Source organism: Bactrocera dorsalis, chromosome 1, assembly GCF_023373825.1.
Source record: "Bactrocera dorsalis isolate Fly_Bdor chromosome 1, ASM2337382v1, whole genome shotgun sequence".
Lineage (NCBI taxonomy): Eukaryota > Metazoa > Arthropoda > Insecta > Diptera > Tephritidae > Bactrocera > Bactrocera dorsalis.
The window spans coordinates 52,432,657-52,460,020 of record NC_064303.1 but is presented as its reverse complement, the minus strand read 5'-3'; the positions used below and the strand labels follow the sequence as shown (position 1 = coordinate 52,460,020).

The 27,364-nt window shown below is 38.9% G+C and overlaps 1 protein-coding gene and 1 long non-coding RNA gene across 7 annotated transcripts in view; both read left to right on the top strand.

Moving 5' to 3' along the window:
• The window catches only part of LOC105227259 (cullin-associated NEDD8-dissociated protein 1), a 122,126-nt gene that overhangs the window by 67,053 nt on the left and 27,709 nt on the right, over positions 1-27,364 (top strand). The gene's annotated exons all lie outside the window — the stretch shown is intronic.
• Positions 13,366-25,850, top strand: LOC125775705 (uncharacterized). The gene is made up of 2 exons (XR_007421311.1): positions 13,366-21,408; positions 21,466-25,850. It is a non-coding gene; the product is annotated as an uncharacterized LOC125775705 (long non-coding RNA).

Genomic DNA, 27,364 nt, shown 5'->3' with positions numbered 1-27,364 from the left:
GCGCCAAAACTCGGTCTTATTGCCTCTAAACTGAGCCAACAGAGCACTGGAAATGTTCATGCGCGCACGTTTTTGGTCTAGCGTAAGCAAACGCGGCACCCAACGCGCGGACAGCTTTCTCATGCCCAAATCTTGGTTTAATATGTGACAAACAGTTTCTTTTGACATCTTCATAATCTCAGCTATTTCCTAACTTTAATCCGGCGGTCGTCTAGTACCAATTGATGAACTTTAGCGATGTTATCGTTAGTGGTTACAGTTTTTGGACGCCCAGGACGTTCATCATCTTCCAAGCTCCTGCGACTACGTTTAAATTCAGCTGCCCAAAATTTTACGGTGGTAAACGATGGTGCAGAGTCACCATACACAGAGTCCAACTCATCTTTGATTTGTGAAGGCGTATTGCCTTTCAAAAATAAAAATTTAATTACAGCTCGATATTCAATTTTTTCCATTTTGGGGAAATCACCGAAATAGACTCACAAAAACGACTGTCAACAGATAATTGCGCAAGATAAATTTCTGAAATTTTGGCGAGTAGCTATTATAATATGCACAATTTGAAGTAGAAACTTTTTTTTCAGATGTGCCGCTAGCTTCACGTTGAGGTCGGTTATTTATCGGACAGCCCTCGTATAATAAACCATAAATAATTATTAGTTTTGAGTAAAAAAAAAGTCATAAATAATGATTATTTCTTAGCAACTAAATTAAAACCATAAGTAATGATTATTTATTAAATTAAATCTGAACTAAATCTTTCTTTAATTACAACATGACATTTTGATCTAAAAGTGACTTCTATGTTGAGCAAAAAGATCCTTAAACCACCGCACTATTTACAACTGAAGGTTGAATCTCCACTTACCTCGTAATTTGTCATGAAAAAATTTAAGAAATACCTTCCCTTCCCTTAAATTTAAAACTCCTGAGTTTAATTTTAATATTAAATAAATTTAAACAAGATTTTGATGTTTTCCTTCAAATTTCAATTTTCTTTTTATGTTTGAACTATGTATATTTTGTAAATTATTAAATCTAAACTTACGTTTATTTTTATGCCGTAAAGATTCATAGTTTTTAATATATCCATATGTCTTATTGTCCATAAATATTTTTCTCCTTTTAATTCTTTTAATAAGATAATTTGATTTAATTTTAAAATATTTTCATAAATATTTTTTTATTACAATTCCCATATTCAACATCGATTGGTTTATATCTTGTAACAGAATGATAGCTATTATTTAAAAAATCTATAGCCTTACTCATTTTATATTTTATGTTTAATTCCTTGCTTTCAATATACAAAATTAATATACTATGAAGTCGCTCAATATCATTATTGCTTGTGCGGTTTTTTGGCTTAACGAAATATAAATTTATGTTTTCAGTTTTGAGAACTTTTTTTCATATTAACGCTCTTGATCTCGTTTTCACTTATACTTTTACGAAAAATTTCTTATCTGCGATTTGGAAAGGTGTAATTTTTCAATTATTGTTTGATTATTACGATCTTCCAGATAAAAAGCAGTTGCAAATTTCGAAAAACGGTCTTTAAAGATTTAGATTGTATTTGGAATTTGTATACACATGCATTGTACTATTTGTTTAATACGGTTGCGATCGTATTTTCATCTACTACAAATGTAACCATTATTTATAAACTTTTACATTTGCTACAAATATCAAAATTATTTATAAACTTTTGTATGCATTCTTTTAGTGTAGGGAAATATAATAATAATAATACCCAACGATTACCCTCTTCCCGCCCAACCGACGCGCGGGGCGTATTCCGCGAACGAGCACAATTAGCCGAGTCATAAAAGGCAAGAGAGTTTTAAGCGTTGCGATCTTAAGCTGCTCAGCTAGAGAAACAAAAATTTTAACAGCCAAAATTAATAATTAGATTAGAGTAGATAAACTAATTTTTTTAATGGTAAAGAGTGAGTCTGTTAGATCAAATGTGCTGGAATGAGAATTGAAATCATGACATATACGGCGGAATGGTTCATTTAACTCAAAATTTGTTCTAGAAAATTTTAAAAGTAAGGGTCTAAACTGCCTCGTAGAGCGAGCGGAAACGTTAATATTAATATCAGATAAGAGAGATGGGCTACAACTGACCATTCATGAGTTTTACAAGAAATATTATGCCAAGCATCTCCCTATGACTAGCGAGTGTCCGGAGATTTATAAATTTTAAACGGTTAGTGTAAGGGGGAAGATTTAAACTGGAATCCCAATGCAAATTATTTAAGGCAAAAAGTAAAAATTTTTTTTGAACGGACTCTAACTTATCCGAATGGACTTGGTAACTAGGGTTCCTAACCACAGAAGCATACTCTAATATAGGCCTCACCAGAGATGTAAAAAGAATTTTTGTGGTAAGCGGATCTCTAAATTCTTTAGACCAACATTTAACAAAACTAAGAGCACCTTTAGCTTTAAAATCCGTGGAAGATTCGTGAAGCTTAAAATTGAGTTTGGGGTCCATAAGTACTCTCAGATCAACAAAACTGCATACTTGCTCCAACCTAAAGTCTTGTATTGCATATGAAGTAGGGTCTACAGCTCTACGTGAAAATCACATCGTTTTACAATTTTTAAGGTTCAATAGCATGTCATTTCTATCACACCAACGAATTTTTGTTTCTCAAAAATAATCATCACATATTCAGAGTGTTCACTTTTCAAATTTAAAAAAATTTCTGCGAAAAAGTTTGATTATCTCAATTAGACAATTAAATATAGTGTTTTGAAATTTGGATTTTTTTCAATAAAAATAAAAAAAGTTTCTGAGAATAATAATTTTGTCGCAGGAATATTTAAAGTTTGAAAAGCCAACTTTATGAATATGTGATGGCTGTTTCTGAGAAACAAAAATTAGTTGGTGAAATTTTAGTTTGAATGAAAAAACGAAAATTCTTATGTAAAATGTATGGAAACCTAAAAAAAAAAATAGCGAGTTAATTAGAGTTAAGCTACAGCGCCTGAGTTGAGGGAGGATTTTTTGTTTGTCAATCACTAACATTTCATGGCAATGGAAACTAATAGACAGCCTCGGATGAGAGACCGCTTTTAGATGACTGATAACCAGTTGAGTGACCTAAATATCGAGAGGTCAGCTGCACTTTTCAAGATTTAAAATTTATGGAGGGTGAAATATTAAGAAATACCAATTGTGGAGAGCACGAAATTAAAACCGTGTCTGAAAAATCGGTTTACTGTAAAATATACAGATAACCCCCTGTACATGAGAAGGAAATTTATGGACAGGAAAAATTAGGAAAATATGTCACCTTTATCGATAGTGCCAAAAAAACGATAGTTCAGGGATGGAAAAGTGAAGAATAGTAATATATTACCGAGAGTTAAATCAAATAAAAATAGAAGATAAATTTCCTATTCCTAATATTGAAAGAATATTAGACAAATTAGGTCGACCTCAATATTTCTCACCACGATAGATTGTGCAAAGAGTTTTCACCAAGTCCTCCTATTTTGAAAGTTTTTCAAGAATTGTAACGGTTGATTGAATAATTTTTTTTAAATCGACTCAGTCCAATTCCTTTCCAGACAAATCCTGTACTCACCCAAAAAAGAGTGAAACCCAATTCGTCAAAAGTTGATTGCATTTTAAAGCAAAATGTGAAGCATATTAATATTTCCGTAGTGTTACGGAATATTACAGAAAGTTTATTCCGACTACTCAACAATAAAGTTTTTAAAAGAGGATGCTACAGTCAAACCTAATGATCCCAATTTCATAACAGCTGTGGAAAAACTTAAAACAAAAATAACTAATGCTTCCATACTTTATATAATATTTAAAACTTTGTGGTGAAATTATCTGAATTAAGTAATTAAGATAAGTATCACTGTTATATTGTTCTATTGAGGCAATTGAAATTTACATTAATTGTGTGATGGCTAATTTTAATTTATTCTGCCGAGTCATTTTCAATTTGTTTTTGTGCTAGATTTTAAATAGTGCTTTTGTTAGTGTTAATTTATATTGCTTACTCAAATTTCTTTCTTGTTTTTGTTCGATTCCATATTTGTCCACAGCTGTTCGCGAGTTTCTTACTTTTCGTGTCTTACAGTGCATCTCAAACTGCTCGCTACATTGGTTGTTATCTTTGATAACCAACTATTTTTATTGCATTCATTTGTTATAAATATTTTTGTCATTGCTCTTCTTACTTTTATTATTTAACATTTTTATATTTTTGTTTAATATTGTTTTTGTTCATTATGACTTGCAATTTTCCGAACTGCTCTGTGTGAGTCGGAACGCTTTGTTTCTTGCTGGCTTAGTGACGGGCTTGCCCACCTTAAATGTGCTGGACTGACTGGTAGAATATTGGATTCTATTCTTGATAGTAAGGGCTTGCGATACCACTGTATCTTCCATAAAAAGAATGCCCCCACCCACTATCGACCTCATCAATCTTTCATCCCTCAAGGAGAGAAGGTTCTGTCTGCTCAGGACACAGGGAAAACTGTTACTGAACATGGAATACTTCTCAAGATCCGCTTCCAAATACCTCCAAGTCAGCTAAAAAAAAACTTAGCTGTAAAACCGCGGAAAAAGGCAATTTTTATCTCAAGACTTGCTGCGGATACCGATCGATCGAAGTTATATCTCGTCGAAAATAAAAACGATACAGACATCCGTAAATTTAATTTCAAATACAACAGGGATATTTCGTCGTTTAAGATCGACGTAACCGCTGACAATTTGCAATTGATACTTGACAACTCATTATGGCCATCTGGGGTCTTTGTGCGCGAATTCGAACACAAACGTGATAAGTCCCCTGTAGTTATCACTAAAATGCCTCACTCGGACATATCTATGGTGGAAATATTAGCCACCACGCTAAATTTATTGGATAAATCAGAATAAACGTGTAGCCCTGTTGGCGTCTGTACAAAGAGTGACCGTTTCTTAAACTGTAACTTAAGAATTAAGGAATGCAGTTGAAACTGTGAATTTCCACGAATATACGGAAATTGAAATAGGAGAATAACTGACAGAAAATGAGATAATAGAATGGCTGACAAACAGTGCGGCCAGATGTGATACATCCCGTCTGTGTGTGTGCCCACAGTACTCCCCTCCAAATAAAGTCCCGCTGGACTTTTAAAGGTTGAGTTCCTTTACTAGATGGACTAGCATCTAGGTGCTTGGTGCGTGTCTGTTAACTCAATGTATGCTGGCTTCAGCATGTCGATTGACACTGTTTTGTCTGCCCCATTGATCCTAATGATGTAGTTTTTGTCGTTTACACGCTGGATGACTTCATGGGGGCCAGTGTATGGTTGTTCCAGAGGCTTCTTGATGGAGTCTACTCTCTTGAAGACGTGGGTGCACGTGTCAAGGTTTTTGAGTAGGAACAGCTTGTGTTTGGTGTGATGAGCTGTTGGTGTTGGCCTGATTGCTTGGATGATTTGCCTGTACTTCCCCACGAATGTTTGTGGATCACCTGGTGTGCCTGCTGTGGCAAAGAAGTCACCGGGTATACGCAGTGTAGTCCCGAAAAGCATTTCAGCAGGAGATGCTCTCAGATCTGGTTTGTATGCGGTTCGGAGTCCTAGTAGAACTGACGGTAGCATGTCCGGCCAAGGTGCCTCATTGTTGCACATGAGAGCCGCCTTGAGTGTGCGGTGCCATCGTTCCACCAGACCATTCGATTGAGGATGATACGATGTCGTTCTGATGCGAAGGTCCTTGACTCTGGGCAGCTCTATGAGATCCAGGTGGACGTGCTCGAAACGATTGTCTGGTACGTCAATGTGGTTTGGTGTGGTGCGATTGTGACGATGAACCTTGGAACGTTGACATGGTATGCAGTGTCTGGACCAGAGGAGTGCGTCTTTTCTAATACTTGGCCAGACGAATCTTCCGGTGAGTTCCTTGACTGTGGCCCTGCCACTAGGATGAGAAAGACCATGGATGATGTCAAAGGCTTGGCGTCTGAGTGGCTGTGGAAGATAAGGTCGCACAGTGTTATTGGTCACATCGCATAGTATAACGTGACCTTCGATGTTCAGCAGGTGCAGCTTGAGAGATGTGCTGGATTGGACATCATTAAGCTGGTCGTCTTGGAGTTGTGCCAGTGCAATGGTCTCAGCATCAAGTTTGGTTGGCATGGTTATGGCATTAATCCTCGAAAGCGCATCAGCTACGACGTTTTCTGTGCCCTTGGTATGGAGAATCTGAGTTGAGAACTGTGATATGTAGTCCAATTGACGTAGTTGGCGAGGTGATGCTTTGTCAGCACGTTGAGAAAATGCGTAGATGATCGGCTTGTGGTCGGTGAAGATGCTGAAGTTTCTTCCCTCGAGAATGTGCTTGAAAAATTTGATGGCAGCAAAGATGGCTAGAAGTTCACGGTCGTACGTAGAGTATCTGGTCTCTGCTGGACTGAGCTTGCGGGAGAAAAAGGCCAGTGGTTGCCATGAGTCCTGGTGTCGCTGTTCAAGAACGGCCCCAATGGCTGTATCCGAGGCGTCGGATCTCAATGAGAGGATGGCGTTTGGTGCGAGGAAAGCCAGGCGCGTGGCTTGGATGACACTATTCTTGCAGTCTTGCCAGGCTTGATCTGCAGAAGGTGTCCACTGGGTTTTAGTGTTGTCCTTCTTCTTGGCATGTTTGAGAAAGTCCGTCAGTGGTGATTGTGTCTGGGCCGCTTGAGGAATCGCTCGCCGATAGTAGTTGACGATCCCCAGGAAACGACGTAGATCGCTGACGGTTTCTGGCTTGGTGTAATCGGCGATTGCTTGCGTGCGTTCGGCGGGTGGAGTGTAGCCGTCTTTGTTGATGGTGTACCCCAGGTAGACTTCAGACTTGCCAAACTGGCACTTCTTTGGATTGATGGTGAGATGATGTGCGCGCAGGACTTCAAAGATGGTGGTGAGATGTTGTAGGTGCTGTTCGTGGGACTGAGAATAGACAATTAGATCGTCTATGAAGCAGCCCACGAAGTCCAAATCTCTGAGGATGTTGTCCATATGCCTTTGGAAGGTCTGCGTGGCGTTGCGTAGTCCGGGTGGCATACCCAGAAATTCGAAAAGTCCAAAAGGAGTGGTTACAGCTGTTTTGGCAATGTCTGACTTGGCCATGGGTATTTGATGGTAAGCCCTGACTAAGTCGATGGTGGAGAAAACGGTGGATCCGTGGAGACGCTGGAGAATGTCATCCCCATGAGGGACTGGATATCGATCTGGAACTGTGTTGGCGTTTAATTTTCGATAGTCACCTGTGGTGCGCCATCCACCAGTTTTCTTTGGCACCATGTGGATAGGGCTGGCCCATGGGCTGCTCGGTGGACGGATCACGCCATGATGTAGCAGGAGGTCAAAGTCATCTTTGGCTATTTGTAGCTTCTCGCCGGTGAGACGTCGTGGGCGCTCAAATACTGGTGGCCCAGTTGTCTCAATGTGATGAGCGACTTGATTGTCAGTGGCTGTGACAGGATTGGTGCTGGGATGAGTTATGTCGATGAATTGGTTGAGTAATTGCAGGTATTGGACGTCATGTGCACCAGGACAGATTGAGCGGTCGATTGTTGAAATGCTGTGTACCGTGGCCTCAGATAGTGTGCCCTGAGTTGTGCATGACGAGGTTGTGTCGATGAGACATCGTCCTTTGAGATCTAGAAGCAATGCAAAGTGGACCAGGAAGTCTGCACCGAGAATGGCTGACTTAACATCTGCAATTATAAAAGACCAATTAAATGTACGGCGAAGGTTGAGATCAAGGGTGATGATTTTTCGACCGTAGGTTCGGATAACGGTCCCGTTGGCTGCGAAGAGAGTCAGATCATCTTCGTTGAGCGTGTGAGTGATGGCGGACTTGGGCATGAGAGAGATCACTGATCCAGAATCGACAAGAAATCGCATGTTTGTTGTGCGATCATGAACGTGAAGGCGATGCTCTCTGGTTGGTGGTGTGTTAGTCTCTATGCTGTCGCCGGCCGCCTGGATGGTCGACAGCGAGGTTAGTTTTCCGTCGATGGGTTGAAGGTGCAAGGACGCTCGCACTTTTTGGCTCTGGACCCATAGAGACGGTGATAGTAGCAAAACTTCTTCCTGTCTGAGGCTGGCTCTTCCTTCGATGATGACTGCTGGAGACGGCCAGATGCTGCTTGGGGTCGGTCTCGAGTAATCCCTTGTTCCTTGATACAGGTCACCAGGTCGGCTATGGCAAGTTTAAGGCCGGACACGTCCTTTGCCATGCTGGTGAGCAGTGAATTCTCGAACTTGTCGCCCCCGTGTGCTGCCTGGGCAGGCTGGTGATGTGTAGCCATGACGGAATGGCCAGCTTGGTTTTCCATTAGCTCGTCTGCAACTTCAGCAAGCTCATCTACAGGGGCATCTCGCAGTAGTTTGAGGCACCGGCTGATAGATGGTGGTAACAATGCCAACCACTTTATACGCAGTAAGTCCTCTGAGGCCCTGTCGCCCATGAGAATTCTGAGCTGGCGCAGGAGCTGGCTAGATTTTTTGTCATCGAGTTGAACCTCTGTGAGCGCTCGGTGAAGCTGGCGGTCGCTGGATTCTGAAAACCGCTTCAATATCTCGTCCTTCAGTTTCGCGTACTTGTCGGTCTCTGGTGGATTCTGCAGGAAATCCGCTAGCTGCAACATTGAATCAGTGTCCAAGGCACTGACGATGTGATTGTAGCGTGATGCGTCATTTGTGATACGGGCCACCTGTAGCGCTGCTTCGACCTGGACAAACCACAAACGAGGCTGGATGCGGAAGCTTGCAGCTGGACACAGCTACGACTGATGCGGTGTTCTGAGTTTCATCGGTGGCGTGGCCGATGGCCAGAGCTGGGTCATTTGTGGTCATGTTCGAAGAAAGTGGTGTTAGGACGCTTGGAATATTGGTGCACGTGCTTGGCGAGTTACAGCTCACTGTTTTGTTTGGTGTATGCTCCAGTGGCATGTCACTGGATCGATTCAAAGCACGTGGTCACCGGGTTGCACACAATTTCGGACACTGACGAGTGAGAAGTCACGACGAGCGTGAATTTGCAATTAATGTCACGCTTGCACTTATTAGTCTCCAATTATGGTGAGGGTTTCACCAATTATGGTGGAGATATTAGCCACCAAGCTAAATTTATTGGATAAATCAGAATAAACGTGTAGCCCTGTTGGCGTCTGTACAAAGAGTGACCGTTTCTTAAACTGTAACTTAAGAATTAAGGAATGCAGTTGAAACTGTGAATTACATTACTGTGAATTTCCACGAATATACGGAAAATGAAATAGGAGAATACCTGACAGAAAATGAGATAATAGAATGGCTGACAAACAGTGCTGCCAGATGTGATACATCCCGTCTCTGTGTGTGCCCACATATCTGTATATATGTATGAAGCATGCTCTATTAACGAATAATGTTTTTTCAATGGCTAATAATACTGATTCCATGATTGTTTTGGGAGATTTCAATTTACCGTGCGTATCATGGAAATCTATTGATGATTACACCATTCCTATTAGCACTCGCTTATGTTTTAACGAGTTCTTATGTCGGAATTGGGGCTTAACCAAATTACTTTAATTTCAAACGAGTTTGGTAAGTTTGATCATAATAATACACAAGACCTTTGTTTTCGGTTCAACTTTACGAAAGCTAATATTAAGAAGATTAATTACGGACTTTCTAAAGAAACTTGGCCAGATTACAGTGGCAATATTGAATTTAGTGCTTCCCACTTTAATGAAACTATTTAAACTTATTTGAAAAAAATGTTCCGAAATGTATTGTTACTCAAAAAATGAGTTCTAAGAGTTCTAATTTACGGTTTTCGAAAGAATTATGTAAATTAAAAAATATAAAATCTCGTGCTTTTAAACTTAAAAAAAAAACTGGTTTAGTTGCTGACTATTCCAAATATTATAAATTGAGTCGACATTTTACTGAACTTAACAAAATATGTTATAATAATTATATAAATAAAGTAAAAAATAATATTATACTTAATCCAAAATTGTTCTATGGTTTCGTCAACTCCAAACGCAGAATTTTTAATTTTCCGTCCGCTATGAAATATAGGGTGGGCCATCTAACGTTTTAAATTTGAATTATCTATATTTCGACATTGGAAACGTCAAATACCATTCGGAAAGTGACAGATATTCAGTAAAAAGTCTAAAATTTACGAAATGGGTCGCTATTCACTATTCTACAGTTCGCAGATTGGGCAGAATATCGTTTGACCGATGATGGTCACTTTTACCGAAAAATCGTCTTTTCGGACGAGGCTCATTTCCACGTCGATAGTAACGATAACAAGCAGAATTGTCGCATTTGGGGCACAGAAAACCCGCACGTAATTGTCGAGAAGACAATGCACCCAGCACGAATCACTGTATGGTGCGGATTTTGGTCTGGTGGAATCATGGGGCCATTTTTCTTCGAAAATGAAGAAGGAACCGCAACCATCAATGATGAGCGATATCACGCAATGTTAACCCAATTTTTTTTCAAGCAATTTGAAGAGGAACACTTGGACAACATTTGGTTCCAGCAGGACGGCGCTACGTGCCATACAGCAAACGCTACACTCAATCTTTTACGCCCTATCCTCGAAATTTAAAATTTTATATGGCTTACCCTATATATGTCTAGTATGTCTAGTGACAATCACACCATTTCTAATATATTCGCTGAATTCTTTAGGTCCAAGTACTCTCCAAAATCTCCGAAAAAATGTTCCGCTTCAGCGCAAGTTATGCCCGATTTGTCATTAATACACCTACTATTTCCGAAGCAGACGTCTTATATCAGTTAAATATGTTAGAACAATCATATAATTATGGTCCAGGTATGCTCCCCTCATGCTTTCATTGCCAAATATATATACTAGGGTGCTTCAAAAATTTGAAAAAAGCGAATATCGCATTCGATGGAACGATGAGCTATATGAGATATACGATGACATTGACTTGACTTGTCCGAATGAACGAAAACTCTCCACCTCTGAAAGTATTCGACGCGGTATCCGCCGGGGGAAGCAGAGGAAGAGGAATACCTTCACTTCGTTGGAAGTGGAGAAGGCTCTGGCTTCGCATAGAATATCCAATTGGCTTTTGGCCTATTATTGCATCGAATTGTTTATCTCTAAAATCAGCTAATTTTCATGCCATAGTGGCATTTTCGTTCAACTTTATTGGCAAATAGATTAAGATTTCATGATAAATATTTGATTTTTAATTAAAGGAAAAACTAAAGCAATTAATTTATCAGGCTTAATTGTAATCTCAATTAAGGGAAGTGTCCTTTTGAGAGAATTGTATGAAAATTTATTTCGTGATCATTTTCGTAATATTAAAACTTGCTATAATTGGAATATTGTTGATAATTTTTGAAATGCTCAAATGCTTCTACATTTTTTCTGTGTTCAAAATTTGATTCTGTACGTTGAAATTCATGGAAATGGAATTGAGCATCTCCAAAACATCGATTTATCGCAAGTTGACCGAACATTTGGGCTTATGAAAGGTGTGTGGATGGTTTGTTCCGCACAAATTGACTGACGACCGAAAGTTGCTCAATATCCAACATCCGGCTTGCACCGGTATACTGGCGGCCATACCGTCCAACGAGCTGAAACACTCGTTCGACATGCTTTTGAAGCGTACAAAAAGTTGTATTAAAGCAGAAGGAGACTATTTTTTGAATAAAATATATTGATTTTGCCGAAAAAATCACTTGTTTTTTTTTAAGTCCTGTTTACTTTGGAACGCATCTTGTATTTGGGAAGAAATTTCATTTCGTGTGCGGCATCAAATTTCTGGTGCCGAAATGTTCAGAATGTTGGAAAAACTCTTCGCTGATAATTTTTGGTGGTGATCAAGTGTTTTTATTGGTACAAATTATTCCAAGAAGGTGTGTGAACGTGTTGACGACGAACCACGTTCAGGACGGCCACGATTGTTTCCAAATCACTCAGGTTTTTCGAAAAACACCGCCGAGTTAACCTCTGCAAAACAGTGCTTTCCGATCGACCGAATATTGTGGCAAAGGTATGCCGAAATTCAAGGTTATGCTGATAGTTCTCTACGATTATCAAGCGGTAGTGCACTCCGAATTCCTTCCGACCGCCCAAAGCTCCGGAGAAACCGTTTTGAGTCAATTAAAAACATTAATGCAGACTGTATTGGATGCAATCCAGACGAAGTGCTATGATGATTGGAAAATACTTTGGCATAAGTGTATTGCAGCGGGAGGGGATTACTTTGAAGGAGATAAAATGGAAAAAATTCACCTTTCAATTTGATCACAATAGCATATATATATGTAAATGATAAATATTTTGTTATATATACACTGAAGAGCAAAATTGAAACAATAATAACATACACGAACTTTGATTAACTGAATTGTATACATGGATTATTTGTTTTAATGTTTTATTTAACATCCTACCTTTAGGTAGGTAGAATAACCTTTGACTAAAAAAATACAGAAAATTATGTGGCAAGGCCTCGATAAAATAAAAGGTATGATACAACTACGTTGTTCCAGTTTTGCACCTACCAAATAAATAAATCAATTTGAAACAGTGGATTCTAGTTTGATGAATTCTACACTCGATGTTTCTTTCTTAATTTTTGGTAAGTTAGTTAGTGTCGTTACTTGTTTATCGACCAGTACTCTTTTGATTTCGTATCTCGCTTTTAGAGCATCCCAAACCAAATTGAAATTTTCGTCATTAAGATCGAACTGTTTTACTATTATGTCTGCTTGACCTTTTGTTTTGTATCGGAGGCGATACAACTTTTGTGCTTTTGAAAGTTGCGGATGGTTGACGGCTGTAAACATGTCCCAGAAGGACGGCCATTCTTCATAACCTCGATAAAATATTTCTGTGTCACATGCGTTGCCTTTTGTGTATCTATTTGTGGTAGCTCTACTCTCGGATGTGAAGTAGGTGCAATTGCTTTTATTAGCTTTAATTGATCAGAGATCATAGCTTTTGTTTCTTCATATTGGTCTAAGCAGTTTTCGTAAATATCGTGATTTAAATTTATGTGGCAGATCTGAATCGTCAGAATCTACTATGGCGTCATATGACGCTTGGAGATGAGTACAAAATTTGTTAAGATTTTGGCTTTTTTATTTCTAATAACGATTTAGAGTTTTCTTCAATCGGTGAGCCGAAATATCTACTGCAGTATCTTGAATAGCCTGTTTTGAGCATGTCGCTCCTGCAGGTGTGTTTCAATCTTTATATTTATAAATCTTCTGACCGTGTGTTTGCATTTGAACTGCTCCTAAACGGATGGACCGATTTTGAAGAAATTTTGTGTGTATGTTCAAGGAGATTCGAGAATGGTTTAGATTTACAATTTGGTCCACTGGAAAATGTTTTTTTAAATTAATTTTTCATTTGTAATTAATTGCTAATTTTAATTGTTTGACCAATGGATGGCGCTACCATCGTATTCAATATTCAAACCTTAAATTGGCGTAAACGTGCATTAAACAAAACGATGCCAAAGTAAAAGGCGACATCTGTGGATCAAGTTTTTATATTTTGGACAGAGTTGTTCGTTCTGGAGTAATAAATTGGGTGATTCAATACATCTATGGGTAGCTATAACATTTTTTTCATACCTGCTAACTATTGGAGGGGGTATATTGACAGGCAATTTAAAATTGCAAAAGGTCTGGCATAAAAAAATAGCGGCATAACTGAAGTGTTGATAAAAAATTTGAGATATACAGAAATCTTTTCGAAGCATTGCACAGAGCAATGCAATACTTATTTAAACGGGAACGATGAATACATATGTATATGCGTACAATTTCAAACTGATCCTTCCTGAAAAATAATAAAATTGCTAAATATTGGGAATGGTAGAATAGAACTGCAATCAAATACACAATGCAATGAATTTAAACTGGCTCATTTATCATTCGATGAATAATATACTACGGGCATCCCAAAAGACTGATGCCATAACCTTGCCAGCCGATTTTTTTGTCTTTCCACGCTTGAGAACCGTTTCTTAATATGCAGTCCACCAGGCTGACAATCGATTGGACTCGATTGATTTCACTGACGCAAAGCCCGAATTCAATAGTATTTTTACCCCAAAAACCAATTCTTTCTTAACGCACGAAATGCTTTTTGATTCATTTTTGTTGCTTCATCAAAAATCCGATTATTCCTGAACTAATACTTATAATCTAACTAATAGAAATCATATAGATGATATTAGTAGTACTATCTATGTATGTATCAGCCACAGTAAAACGTAAGCGGGTCCTCTAGTTTTATTATAAAAGTGTTCGTAAAAATAATTAAATTTTCAGTGTAAATATTTTAATAAATATTTTAATAAGGCAATAGAATATTGATTGGAACTTTTTTTAGGTAAAACAGTATTTATTTTCAGTTTAGGTTGGTAAAAAACAGGTACGCAATTTCGTGTTATTACCGTTTCTATTCGTTTGCAAAATAATAATATTTTCATATACGTATTTTACTTTAGTTCTAGGTATCAAAAAATCCACACTTTTAATTTATTGACCTTCTACGTCCTAACGTAAGTACTTGAATACACCCTAATACGTGGACTTGTCTGTACTGTATGTACTTGTGTTTTGTGCAATTGAGAACTCATTGAAGAGACCAACGCGCTTTTTGTATGCAATCCTGCTTGTTTTTGTTTGCCAAAGAGCAAGGGGTATTGCCGGATAGTTGCCAAAATGGACTTTGAATACGTGCGTTCACAGTTTTGTTTACCAGCGATTTGATTATTGTTTTTAATTAAAATTAAGAAATTTTTTTTTCACTTTACCGCTGTATCGTAAGTGAATTTTACAATTACTTTGATTTTTTTTATGTACATCTTTATACATATATATGTATATAAATCTTCTGACCATGTGTTTGCATTTGAACTGCTCCTAAACGGATGGACAGATTTTGATGAAATTTTGTGTGTATGTTCAAGGAGATTCGAGAATGGTTTAGATTTACAATTTGGTCCACTGGAAAATGTTTTTTTAAATTAATTTTTCATTTGTAATTAATTGCTAATTTTAATTGTTTGACCAATGGATGGCGCTACCATCGCAGTATTCAATATTCAAACCTTAAATTGGCGTAAACGTGCATTAAACAAAACGATCCCAAAGTAAAAGGCGACATATTGTGGACAGAGTTGTTCGTTCTTAAGTAATAAATTGGGTCATTCAATACATCTATGGGTAGCTATAATATTTTTTTCATACCTGCTAACTATTGGAGGGGGTATCTTGACAGGCAATTTACAATTGCAAAAGGTCTGGCATAAAAAATAGCGGCATAACTGAAATGTTGATAAAAAGGTCTATTAAAATTTGAGATATACAGAAATCTTTTCGAAGCATTGCACAGAGCAATGCAATATTTAAACGGGAACGATGAATACATATATGCGTACAATTTCAAACTGATCCTTCCTGAAAAATATTAAAATTGCTAAATATTAGGAATGGTAGAATAGAACTGCAATCAAACACACAATGCAATGAATTAAAACTGGCTCATTTATCATTCGATGAATAATATACCATGGGCATCACAAAACACTGATGTCATAACCTTGCCAGCCGATTTTTTTGTCTTTTCACGCTTGAGAACCGTTTCTTAATATGCAGTCCACTAGGCTGACAATCGATTGCACTCGATTGATTTCACTGATGCACAGCCCAAATTCAATAGTACTTTTACCCCAAAAACCAATTCTTTCTTAACGCACGCAATTCTTTATGATTAATTGTTTTGTAAACTAACACAAGTTGCTTCACCAAAAATGCGATTATTCCTTAAATAATATTTATAATCTGACTAATAGAAATCATATAGATGGTATTAGTAGTACTACCTATGTAACAGCCACAGTAAAACTTGGGCGGGTCCTCTAGTGTATGTATATATTTTTGGAAAACAAGGAAATGTGTTTGCATTAAGTATATATGCATATATGTACACCCAACTTTTTCTTTACACGGTAGATACTTTCCTCATAAAAGAGGCGTTTCGTATAGTAAACGACGTTCCATGCCGTGTACTATATAAAAGAAACTATATTTACTTCGAGAAACCGTGCAAAAAATGTTGAAAACTATAAAATTTCAAATGTGCATACAAATTGTATGTTCTTATGGGATTTTATTGAGCATTAAAACTTAAAATACATAATTCATAAAGGTGAAAAATTTGTCGATTAAGCAAAAAACAAAAGAAGTCTGTTAATCCAGAATTAAGAACAGAAGAATTAAAATGGAAATGAAAAAATATTTACATAGCTACATAATTATAAAAACAAACATAACTACAAGACATTGATTTTGAAACCATATTAGATTACATATTTTTTACAAATTTTTTTTTTCAACCGTGTAAAAAAAAACCTGTAAAATGTAATAATAACAATAGCAATTGTTTGCGACGAACTGGACTAAAATCGGAATCATCGTTGGAGATATCCATTTCAGCAATGTACACTGACCAAAGTTTTGGCACGGTGGGTTTTGGTTTCTTGAGTTCTCCATAGATCCGTTAATATAAAAGGAAGGTTCAAATAATGTACTAGTTATTTACTCATCTTTATGTTATCTATCACTGTGCTTAATTTCATTTATGTGCCACCAACAGCCTCGGATGAGAGACCCCCCTTTTGATGACGACAGTGGCAAACGAATTAAGGACTATGATTTGAGGGCATGCACCTGGAATGTCCGGTCCCTTAATTGGGAAGGTGCCGCTGCCCAGCTGGTAGATGTCGTCGTAAAGATAAAAGCTGACATCACCGCCGTCCAAGAAATGCGATGGACGGGACAAGGATAGAGACGAGTAGGTCCTTGTGACATTTACTACAGTGGCCATATAAAGGACCGCAAGTTTGGTGTTGGATTCGTGGTGGGAGAGAGAGACTCCGTCGCCGAGTACTATCATTTACTCCGGAGAATGAACGTCGAGCCACAATCCGCATCAAAGCGAGGTTCTTCAACATATCGCTGATTTGCGCCCACGCCCCGACGGAAGAGAAGGACGATGTGACCAAAGATGCCTTTTATGAGTGCTTGGAGCGCACTTATGAGAGATGCCCCGCCACGATGTCAAAATCGTGCTTGGCAAATTCAACGCCAGGGTGGGCAAAGAAGGTATCTTTGGCACTACGGTCGGTAAATTCAGCCTCCACGACGAAACATTCCCAAATGGGTTGAGGCTGATCGACTTCGCCGGGACCCGAAATATGGATCTGTAGTACTAGATTCCAGCACAAGAAAATGCATCAAGCTACCTGGCTGTCTCCGGATCGAAAAACAACCAACCAGATCGATCATGTTGTGATAGACGGAAGACACGTCTCCAGTGTTTTAGATGTGCGTGCGCTCCGAGGTCCTAACATCGACTCGGACCACTATATTGTTGCAGTCAAAATTCGCACCCGCCTCTGTGCAGCAAAAAACGCACGCCAACAAACACGAGGAAGGTTCGACGTCGAGAAGCTGCAATCAGAACAGACAGCTGAACGATTTTCTACTCGGCTTGCACTCCTGCTCTCTGAGAGCACTCGTCAACAACTCGGTATAAGGGAACTGTGGGACGGCATTTCAAACTCCTTACGTACAGCTGCAACCGAAACCATTGGTTTTCGGAAAGTGCAAAAGAACAGCTGGTACGACGAGGAGTGCCGTGTCGCAGCGGAGAGAAAACAGGCTGCCTACCTCGCAACGTTACGATCGACCACAAACGTGCGGGATGGAATGGATACCGAGAGTTGAAGAGGGAAGCGAGACGCATTTGTAGACAGAAAAAGAAAGAGGCCGAAATGCGTGAGAACGAAAAGCTTGATAAATTACTTAAATTATGGGGGGAAAACTTCTCCAGCCTGCTGAATGGCAGTGAACGCACAACACCAGGAGAAGGCGAACCGATACCCCATGCGATGACGATGGAGCAGACGTTCCATTGCCCGACCATGAAGAAGTTCGAATAGCAATTGCCCGCCTGAAAAACAACAAAGCGGCAGGGGCCGATGGATTGCCGGCCGAGCTATTCAAACATGCATCAGCTTCTTTGCAAAATATGGTCGGACGAAAGTATGCCCAACGATTGGAATTTAAGCGTGCTATGCCCAATCCATAAAAAAGGAGGCCCCATAATCTGCGCTAACTACCGTGGGATAAGCCTCCTCAACATCGCGTACAAGGTTCTATCGAACGTATTGTGTGAAAGATTAAAGCCCACCGTCAACAAACTTATTGGACCTTATCAGTGTGGCTTCAGACCTGGTAAATCAACAACGACTCCCTATCGTGCGACTTCTTCAATCTGCTGCTGGAGAAAATTATTCGAGCTGCAGAACTTAATCGAGCAGGTACAATCTTTTATAAGAGTGTACAGCTGCTGGCGTATGCCGATGATATTGATATCATCGGCCACAACACCCCCGTCGTTGTGAAAGCAACGCAAATGGGTCTGGCAGTGAACGAGGGCAAGACGAAATATCTCCTGTCATCAAACAAACAGTCCTCGCACTCGCGACTTGGCTCCCACGTCACTGTTGACAGTCATAACTTTGAAGTTGTAGATAATTTCGTCTATCTTGGAACCAGCGTAAACACCACCAACAATGTCAGCCTGGAAATCCAACGCAGGATAAATCTTGCCAACACGTGCTACTTCGGACTGAGTAGGTAATTGAAAAGTAAAGTCCTCTCTCGACGAACAAAAGCCAAACTCATAATTCCCGTCCTGCTATATGGTGCAGAGGCTTGGACGATGACAAAATCTGATGAGTCGACGTTGCGAAAGATTTATGGTCCTTTGCGCGTTGGCCACGGCGAATATCGCATTCGATGGAACGATGAGCTGTACGAGATATGCGACGACATTGACATAGTTCAGAGAATTAAAAGACATCGGCTACGCTGGCTAGGTCATGTTGTCCGGATGGATGAAAACACTCCAGCTCTGAAAGTATTCGACGCAGTACCCGCCGCGGGAAGCAGAGGAAGAGGAAGACCTCCACTCCGTTGGAAGGACCAAGTGGAGAAGGACCTGGCCTCGCTTGGAGTATCCAATTGGCGCCATGTAGCGAAGAGAAGAACCGACTAGCGCGCTGTTGTTGACTCGGCTATAATCGCGTAAGCAGTGTCTACGCCAGTAAAGAAGAAGAAGAAGAATGCTTGTGGTTGTTTTGTTACAATAATTTAAATAAAAAATGAATATATTTCAGAGGACAAAAGTTTTGGCACTGCTAGAATTCTCGGAAATAATTCCATTGATTTTGCTTAAAAAAGAAAAAACTGATAACAACAAGAGACCGCATGATGGTGTACCACATAATAGAAACCGTTAACTTTTTAAGTGAAATATAGTATTGTGTAGCGTGCATAAATTACTACAATTCAGTAAAATGAGTGGCAGGCGAGCGGAAATGACAGCAGAGGAGAGAAAAATTATTTGAAATCTTCAATCCGCCAACAAAGGCTATGCAGAAATTGGTGAAATAATGAAGTTAACTCGTTTTTCCATTCGGAGCATAATCAAGCGTTTTAAAGATGCCCGTTGTCTCCAGAGTTGCGATCGTTCAGGGCGTCCACGCAAATTTTGTTGTAGAGAGGAGGCATTTGTGGTACGTCAAATAAAAAAAAAATCCCAAACTGACTTCAATAAAGATTGCTGCTGACCTCCAGAAAGAATTTAATAACGTGTACAAATCCAGAATAGCTCAAAAAAACCACTATCAGCAAGGCTAACAAAAAAGCGTTTACAATTTGTTAAAGAGTATAAAATAAAAAAACTGGATTTCTGATACAAAATTATTGTTCACAGACGAAAGTAAATTTAACATTTCCAAAGCGACGGTCGGATACGGGTATGGCTAAAGGGAAATACTGCATTTGACAAAAGCAATGTTGGTAATACCGTAAAGCATGGAGGTGGAGGAGTCATGGTTTGGAGATGTATGGCAGCGTCAGGCGTTGGGAACGTAGTATTTGTTGATGGAGTAATGGAAAAACTTTATATATGAACATATTGAAAGAAAATTTGCAAGAAAGTGTAGAAAAGCTGAATCTTGGGAATCAGTTCTATTTTCAGCAAGATAATAATCCCAAACATACAGCTTATGATGTTCGTATGTGGATCATTCATCACGTTCCCCACGTTCTTGCAACTACTCCTCAATCACCGGACTTAAATCCAATTGAGTATTTATGGGATGAACTTGGACGAAGGGTTGAGAAGAATACAGTAACAAGTAAAAGCCAATTAAAAGAGGTACTGCAGCACGAATGGACTAACATTGGATCTGAGGTGACAAGTAAATTGGTTCACTCCATGCCAAATCGTTGAAAGGACGTTATTAAAATGAGAGGTTTGAATACCCGTTATTAAATTAGCATTTTTTCCCATGTTTTAATATAAACAAGGTCTGTCGCAAAAGAAACAGGACTGTTAAAAAACAACAAAAAATTAATATTTTTCAAAAGTTATATTTTTTTATTCAAAGTAGTTTCCTTGTGCTTCGATACAGCGTTTAGCCCGGTCAATTAGCATTTGAAATCAGTGTTTAAGGTCATTTTTCGGAATGCTCTTGAGAATATCGGTGGTCGCCTTTTGGATAGCTGAAATGTCCTGAAACCAGTGTCCTTTCATGGGCAAATAAAGTTTTCCAAATAGGTAAAAATCACAGGGTGCCAGATCAGGTGAGTAGGGTGAGTGATTAATGGTTAATATGGAGTTTCCTTTTGTCAAAAATCAGTGACAAGCGTCGACTGATGACACGGCGCATTATCGTGCAACAGGCGCCAGGACCCTGCCTCACGGTATTGTGGTCGAGCACGACGAATGCATGACAAAAGACGCTTCATAACACCAAGGTAAAACACAGCATTAATCGTTTGGCCAGGTGGGACGAACTCTCGGTGTACAATACCCTCGGAATCGTAAAAACAAATCAGCATTGTTTTTATTTTTGGCTTCTGAAGCCGACTTTTTTCGGTGATGGCTTTCGTCCTCTCTCTCTGGGAATCGCTTAAACCACTCATGCACATTACTACGGGATAGGCACTGATCACCATAAACTTTTTTCAGCATTTGAAATGTTTCAGTAAACGTTTTCCCAAGTTTAAAACAAAATTTAATATTTGCTCTTTGTTCTTTATTGTAACAAAACAACCATAGATACATCATAAATGAAATCAAGTGTAGTGATAGATAACATAAAGGCGAGTATATTATTACTACAATATTTGAACCTACCTTTTAAATTTACGGAACTACAGAGCACTGAAGAAACCAGTATCAGCTGTGCCAAAACTTTTGTCCGTCAGTGTAAATATCATGCGAACAAAATGTGTATGTAGGTAAGAGTTTTCGAATAAGGGGATTTCCCAGTTACAGTTCTTCTTCTTCTTTACTAGCGTAGACACCGCTTACGCGATTATAGCCGAGTCGACAACAGCGGCTGATTGTTGGTTTTCATTGGGGGTGTTTTTTTACGTGGCGGGTCCCAAACCCAGCGCAACATGGCGGGTCCCAAACCCAACGCAAAGTTACAGTTACTGTATGTTCATTTCAGCAATGGTGGTAGGTATGTAAGAACAAACATAATTACAAGACAGTGATTTTGAAACCCGACTAGATTAAATTTTTTTTACAAAAAATTTTTTTTTTCAAGCATGTAAAAAAATAGTTGGTTGTATATTTTGTTTGCTTTTAAAAATATAATTCCAATACTTCTTTTCTCAAACTTTGTATGCAGTCCTGGTTAAGGTAGGCTATCAAAATTAATTTATTTAGGTATGTATGGCATACACATATGTACATATACATATGCATGTGTCGGAGTAAAGTTGTCTTCGATAGACATTGTTGTAGCACAGCGAGTTCTGCGTCGTTTTCTTCTTTTTGTGCTTACCACCGAACCACACTTAACGATAGCGACGCCACGCTGTCGTCCCGCTAAAACGGTACTTCTTGAAGTGACAACATGCAGACAACCAATCACAGCACAATCAACGACTGATGCAATAATAAGGAACTTAGTCTTCTAATGAAATTCCTAAAACTGTATACCCATACACTCATACACGCACATCAACATCCACACACTATTAGGGTGCGCCCACACGGCCATCCTGACCATTACACGACTTCGTGCAATTTTACCAAAAATGCTATGTTACTATTCAATCAACTTATAAAAGTTTATTCAAATGTAACTTCCAATTTTTCATCTAATCTTATAATTTGCATTGACAAATTACATCTTCATATTTCTGTTTCCTTCTTAAGTAATACAAAATATTTTTCTTTAACACAGCTCATTTTCACATTATCATTAACCACACATGTTTTACATTATAATATCCAATGCGCTGTACACCATGATCAAAACAATTGTTTTGCACTTGTGCCCACATTATTATTACTAACATCATTTTAAGCCCTTAAGGCAACTGTACTGTCTTTTTGAACTTTCAACTTTCTTTATTACTGTCTCTTTCAACAGTTTCTTTCAACTTCTACATTACTGTCACATAATCAATTCATTACTGAATCAAATGCGCCACACGCCATGATCAAAACAGCCACACGCCATGATCAAAACAACCATTAGTAGCACTTGTGCTTACATTATGATCTGAGTACTCCGCCATTTTCTTTGGCTACAGCCATTCATATATTTTGTCATTTTTATTCGTTCACTTCACTCTCATTAGTGATTTCAACATTCTCAACATCTTCATTCTCATTTTCTTCAGTAACTTCAACACCCTCAATACTTTCATTTTCGTCTCTTCACCGCACCGCAACGGATTCTCTACTTGCAACACCATCCTCATCATCATCATCATACACATTCAGTTTCTCGGGCACTTGTGCCTCTAGCAACCTTCTCAAATCTTCGCGTGCATATCCACAACTTATCCCATTGGTCAAGGATTCCGAAATGTACATGCCACTTTCTGAAACCTTTACTATTTCAAAAGACCCCTTGAATTTCAGACTTAACTTGGTCTGATGTCTTTCTTCACCTTCAAACAACACAAAATCTCCAACTTTATATCCAACTACTTTTGTCTTACCTTTACCAAACCGCCTTTCAACACAAACTGCAGTGGCTAAAGCATTCTTTGCAGCTTGCACTCCCACGTTTGGCAGATCAACAACATTTTCTATGTCGCCATTCGGAAGCAATCCTAATGGACGTGCCACCTTTTCCAATAACATTTCTAAAGGTTTCGCCCTCGCAATACGGTTGGTTGTACAATTGATTGCCAACCGCACCTCTCCCAACACATCCCGCCAAGACCGTGCTCCAGTTTCAGCCGCCATTAGCATATCCCCCAACGTGTTCAAGACTGTAATTAATATTGAACTGGGAGAACTTAGAACCGCACTGGCCAACGTGCTACACTGAGTGATTATCACTGTTTTATCATTCATTCACTTGTCTTTTATAGAACACTTTTATTGCACTTTTATTAAGCTTTTTCTATGCCAACACACATCATTTATTGAACCACTTTATTTCCTCTTTATTTTACTTAACCTACTCTTTTCTCACATATTTTATAACTTTCTACACCTTCGCCGTGAGCGCTTTCTTTTTCACTTTGCATGAACTTTAAAATATTATTTACCGCATAACTATTTCACTGTTAATACTCGAAGCAGTTTCACTCTATCACCCGTCCGTCTGTCCAACCACACACTTCTCACAAATGCAACTCTGACAAAAGTAACCACACACATTACCTTTTCCAAATTACCTTTCAATGCACAACCAAAACAACACTATTTGCATGATCGCATCGCAAGACAGCTCCGGCATTTTCTCAACTCGCTCCAATTACTTGCAACAAGCCATCTTGAAACGCTTCCATCTGCATCGTGTATCTCTTTACATTTCAGTGCCCTTCAATACACCCTCCTACAAAACAACCTCAACAGTAGTACACCACGACGAAGCGCTGGCGCCTGCTTTGTCTGGGCCGACTTTGGGATGTTGCACAGACCTGCTCCGCCCCGCATCAGGCACAGCCAGATCCATGGCCCGCACAAGTTCAATCAATTTTCCACTCTGCAACTCCATCATTGGTACGCCATGGTCCATCCAATGTTTGAGGCAGATAGGCAGATTCCACTTCTGATGTCGGAGTAAAGTTGTCTTCGATAAACTTTGTTGTAGCGCAGCGAGTTTCGGTTGCTTACGTTTTGCTTAGTTCTATACTCAACTGATTTTGCGACGTTTTCTTCTTTTTGTGCTTACCACCGAACCACACTCGACGATAGCGACGCCACGCTGTCGCCTCGCTAAAACGGTACTTCTTGAAGTGACAACATGCAGACAACCAATCACAGCATAATCAACGGCTGATGCAATTATAAGGACCTTAGTCTTGTAATGAAATTCCAAAAACTGTATACCCATACACTCATACACGCGCACCAACATCCACACACTATTAGGGTGCGCGGACACATGTATAATATAATACTTGTTTCAATAATGATTCTATTTTTTGTAATACAACCGTGGAATATTAAAGTTTGGGTATTTTTCCAAAACCGTAACATAAAAACTACGTACATACTCGTAGGTGCATATATATAAAATTATTACTATCATTTTGATATTTGGGTCTCAGTATGGTTATTATAAATGCTGATGATTCGCTGACAGCTTTCCATTTATCAGACAACTGACACATGAGTGTCGTTAAATTATCGAAAGTAAAACTACCACTGTACAAGAATTGTATTAAAAAAGCACGTCTGTATTTTATAATCGTCTATCACTAAATAGGCCGCTTCTTTATTGAATACCTCCTTAAATATACATTTGGTTAACGGATTGTAGCATCACGCCATATGATACATATGTGCATACATATATATGAATGTCTATAGTTTACATATTTGATTTACATTTACATTCGCTAAGCTAGAGTGAAACTGCTAGTCTACGAATACAAGGAATAAAAGGAGGACACAATCATATTGATCATTCAGCATTCAGCAATCAGCTGACTGGTATCGGTTTGCGTCCTTACTAATTATGCGCAGGACTGCATTTTACTGAACTTAAATCTTGAACAACCACCAAATGTGATTTTTAGTTTTTCCCCTGTATTCGAAAATCGAGGGCAATAAAATAATACATATTCAGAGTCTTATATATACTCTGTACACGTCGGACAGTTCGGACTAGCTTCTAAAGCACACATGTCCACTAAGTATTTGGGTCAGATTAATCTTGGTGTCCATGTCGTCTGGCTATCCACAAGTGGATGTCCGGTATAAGTCGATGGGTCCAGCGCCCTTTGGATGAGGTATTCCACCGCTCCTGCCACATTTTAGTGCTCTTGTTTCCCTCCTCTGTCCTTGCCGATACTGTTTTGGGCACTGATTTGTGATAAAAATGCTCGAGTTCATCTCCTTGGATGTTAATGGGTGGCATGCTGGCTAATATTTTAGCAGCGTCGGTTGATATAGTCTGGAAAACACTTATTACCCGAATTGTAGAAAGCCTATGCGCTGCAATTATTTGTTTAGCAAACGCTTTTATATCCACTGCCTGTACCCATAATAGTGCCGCATACAGTATTACGGAACTCATTGCTTTCGCTATTAAGAATCGTTGGCTGGAACGCACACAGCCTCTGTGGGTCATAATTCTCGATAAGACATAGATTTTGTTTGCTTAGCCGGAAGAATACTCCAGGAGTTCTTTTAATTTTAATGTGGAATCCAATATTACTCCCAGATACTTCAGATGCGGCTGTGATGTAATCTCGTACTCCCCTATGGTGAGTTCTATTCGTTCTTCTATCTTCCTAGTGCTTATGAGTAAAACATCTGTTTTGTTCTCCGCCAGTTTCAGGCTCGCAAAAATGAACCGTTGTTGTAGACCATTAGCATTCATTACATTTATTTCTCAGGTCGGCTAATTGTTTGACTACTGCTACCACCATAAGATCATCCGCATAAGCTACTAGTTTAATATCTGTTGGTTGCTGTCTTTTTAGCACTCCATCGTACATAAGATTCCAAAATAGTGGGCCTAACACTGAGCCTTGGGGTACACCACTCGAGCTAGAGTAGCTCTTGGTGCCTTCGTCCGTCTCAAAAAATCGGCCTCCTGTTTTTAAAATAGCTCAATATAATGTTAATGAGGTATTCAGGGGCGCGTATTTCATTCAGGGCTTTGATTATGTGTGCCCATTTTGTCGAGTTGAACGCATTCTTGATATCCAGGGTAATCAGCATGCAATACTTTTTTGTGCCACCTTTCCATCTTTTGCCACTTACTGCACATTTCGCAGTATCAACGACTTCTCGTAGTGCGTCAATAGTGGATCTTTTTTTTATGAAGCCGTATTGTCTCTCCGATAACCCGCAATAACATACATAATTACACTGTGATAGCTTTTTTCAAAAAAAAAAAGACAAGACCAAATTCGACGGTTTCCTCCTATTTCGGGTCCTACGAATCGAATTGCATCATTACTTTTTTGAGTTACAATCATGGTTTCATACAAAAATTTTTGTTGAAGTTTTTCAGCAAAGTGGCCCATTGTAAGAGAAAGGCACATTTTCTTCGGTCTCTAACTTTTTTAATGTTGACTTTTTTGGTAAACTTTCTTTGGCAAAGCTTCTCAGAATAAGTCCGTCTTTAAGTTCTTAGATGACTGTAAACCCCAAAATCAAGGTTTTTTGTGTCCTTATAGCCAATATGTCGAAAAACCTGAAATTTAATTAATTTTTTTTTAATTTTTTTCCCTCACGTTTCGTCAATATTTTAATTTAACCTTTGATACATGATTATTGTGTACAAATCAGCAAGCAACGAGTCAAGCTTTTTGCCGCTGTACCAATGCTCAAGGGGGGCGGCGACTTGGTGAAATCTTTCTCCAAGCTCATCGGATTCAGTCGGAACTTGCTGCTCAAAATGGTCCATGTGATGGTGAAGGAAAGGAATTTTTAAGGACATATTCACACCTATTTCTTCAAAAGCGTCCACCATGTCATCCACATATTTTTTCCAATCTTCAGACCGGTGCAATCTTAAGCAATGGTTTATAACGGTCATAACGGAGTTCCAGGCAATTTTTTCATTTGGCCTTAGAAGTTCTCCGAATTTTGCGTTTTTCATAAGTTTTTTTATATCGGGGCCATGTTGGAGCTTATGGCAATTGGATTGTGTTATCCACATACAGCAATCCTGCTTTTAAACTATTTTGCGACGAGTCAATAAACAAGCGCCATTGCTCTGGTTTGTACTCACAGTTCATGTATTGCATAAGACCAGGA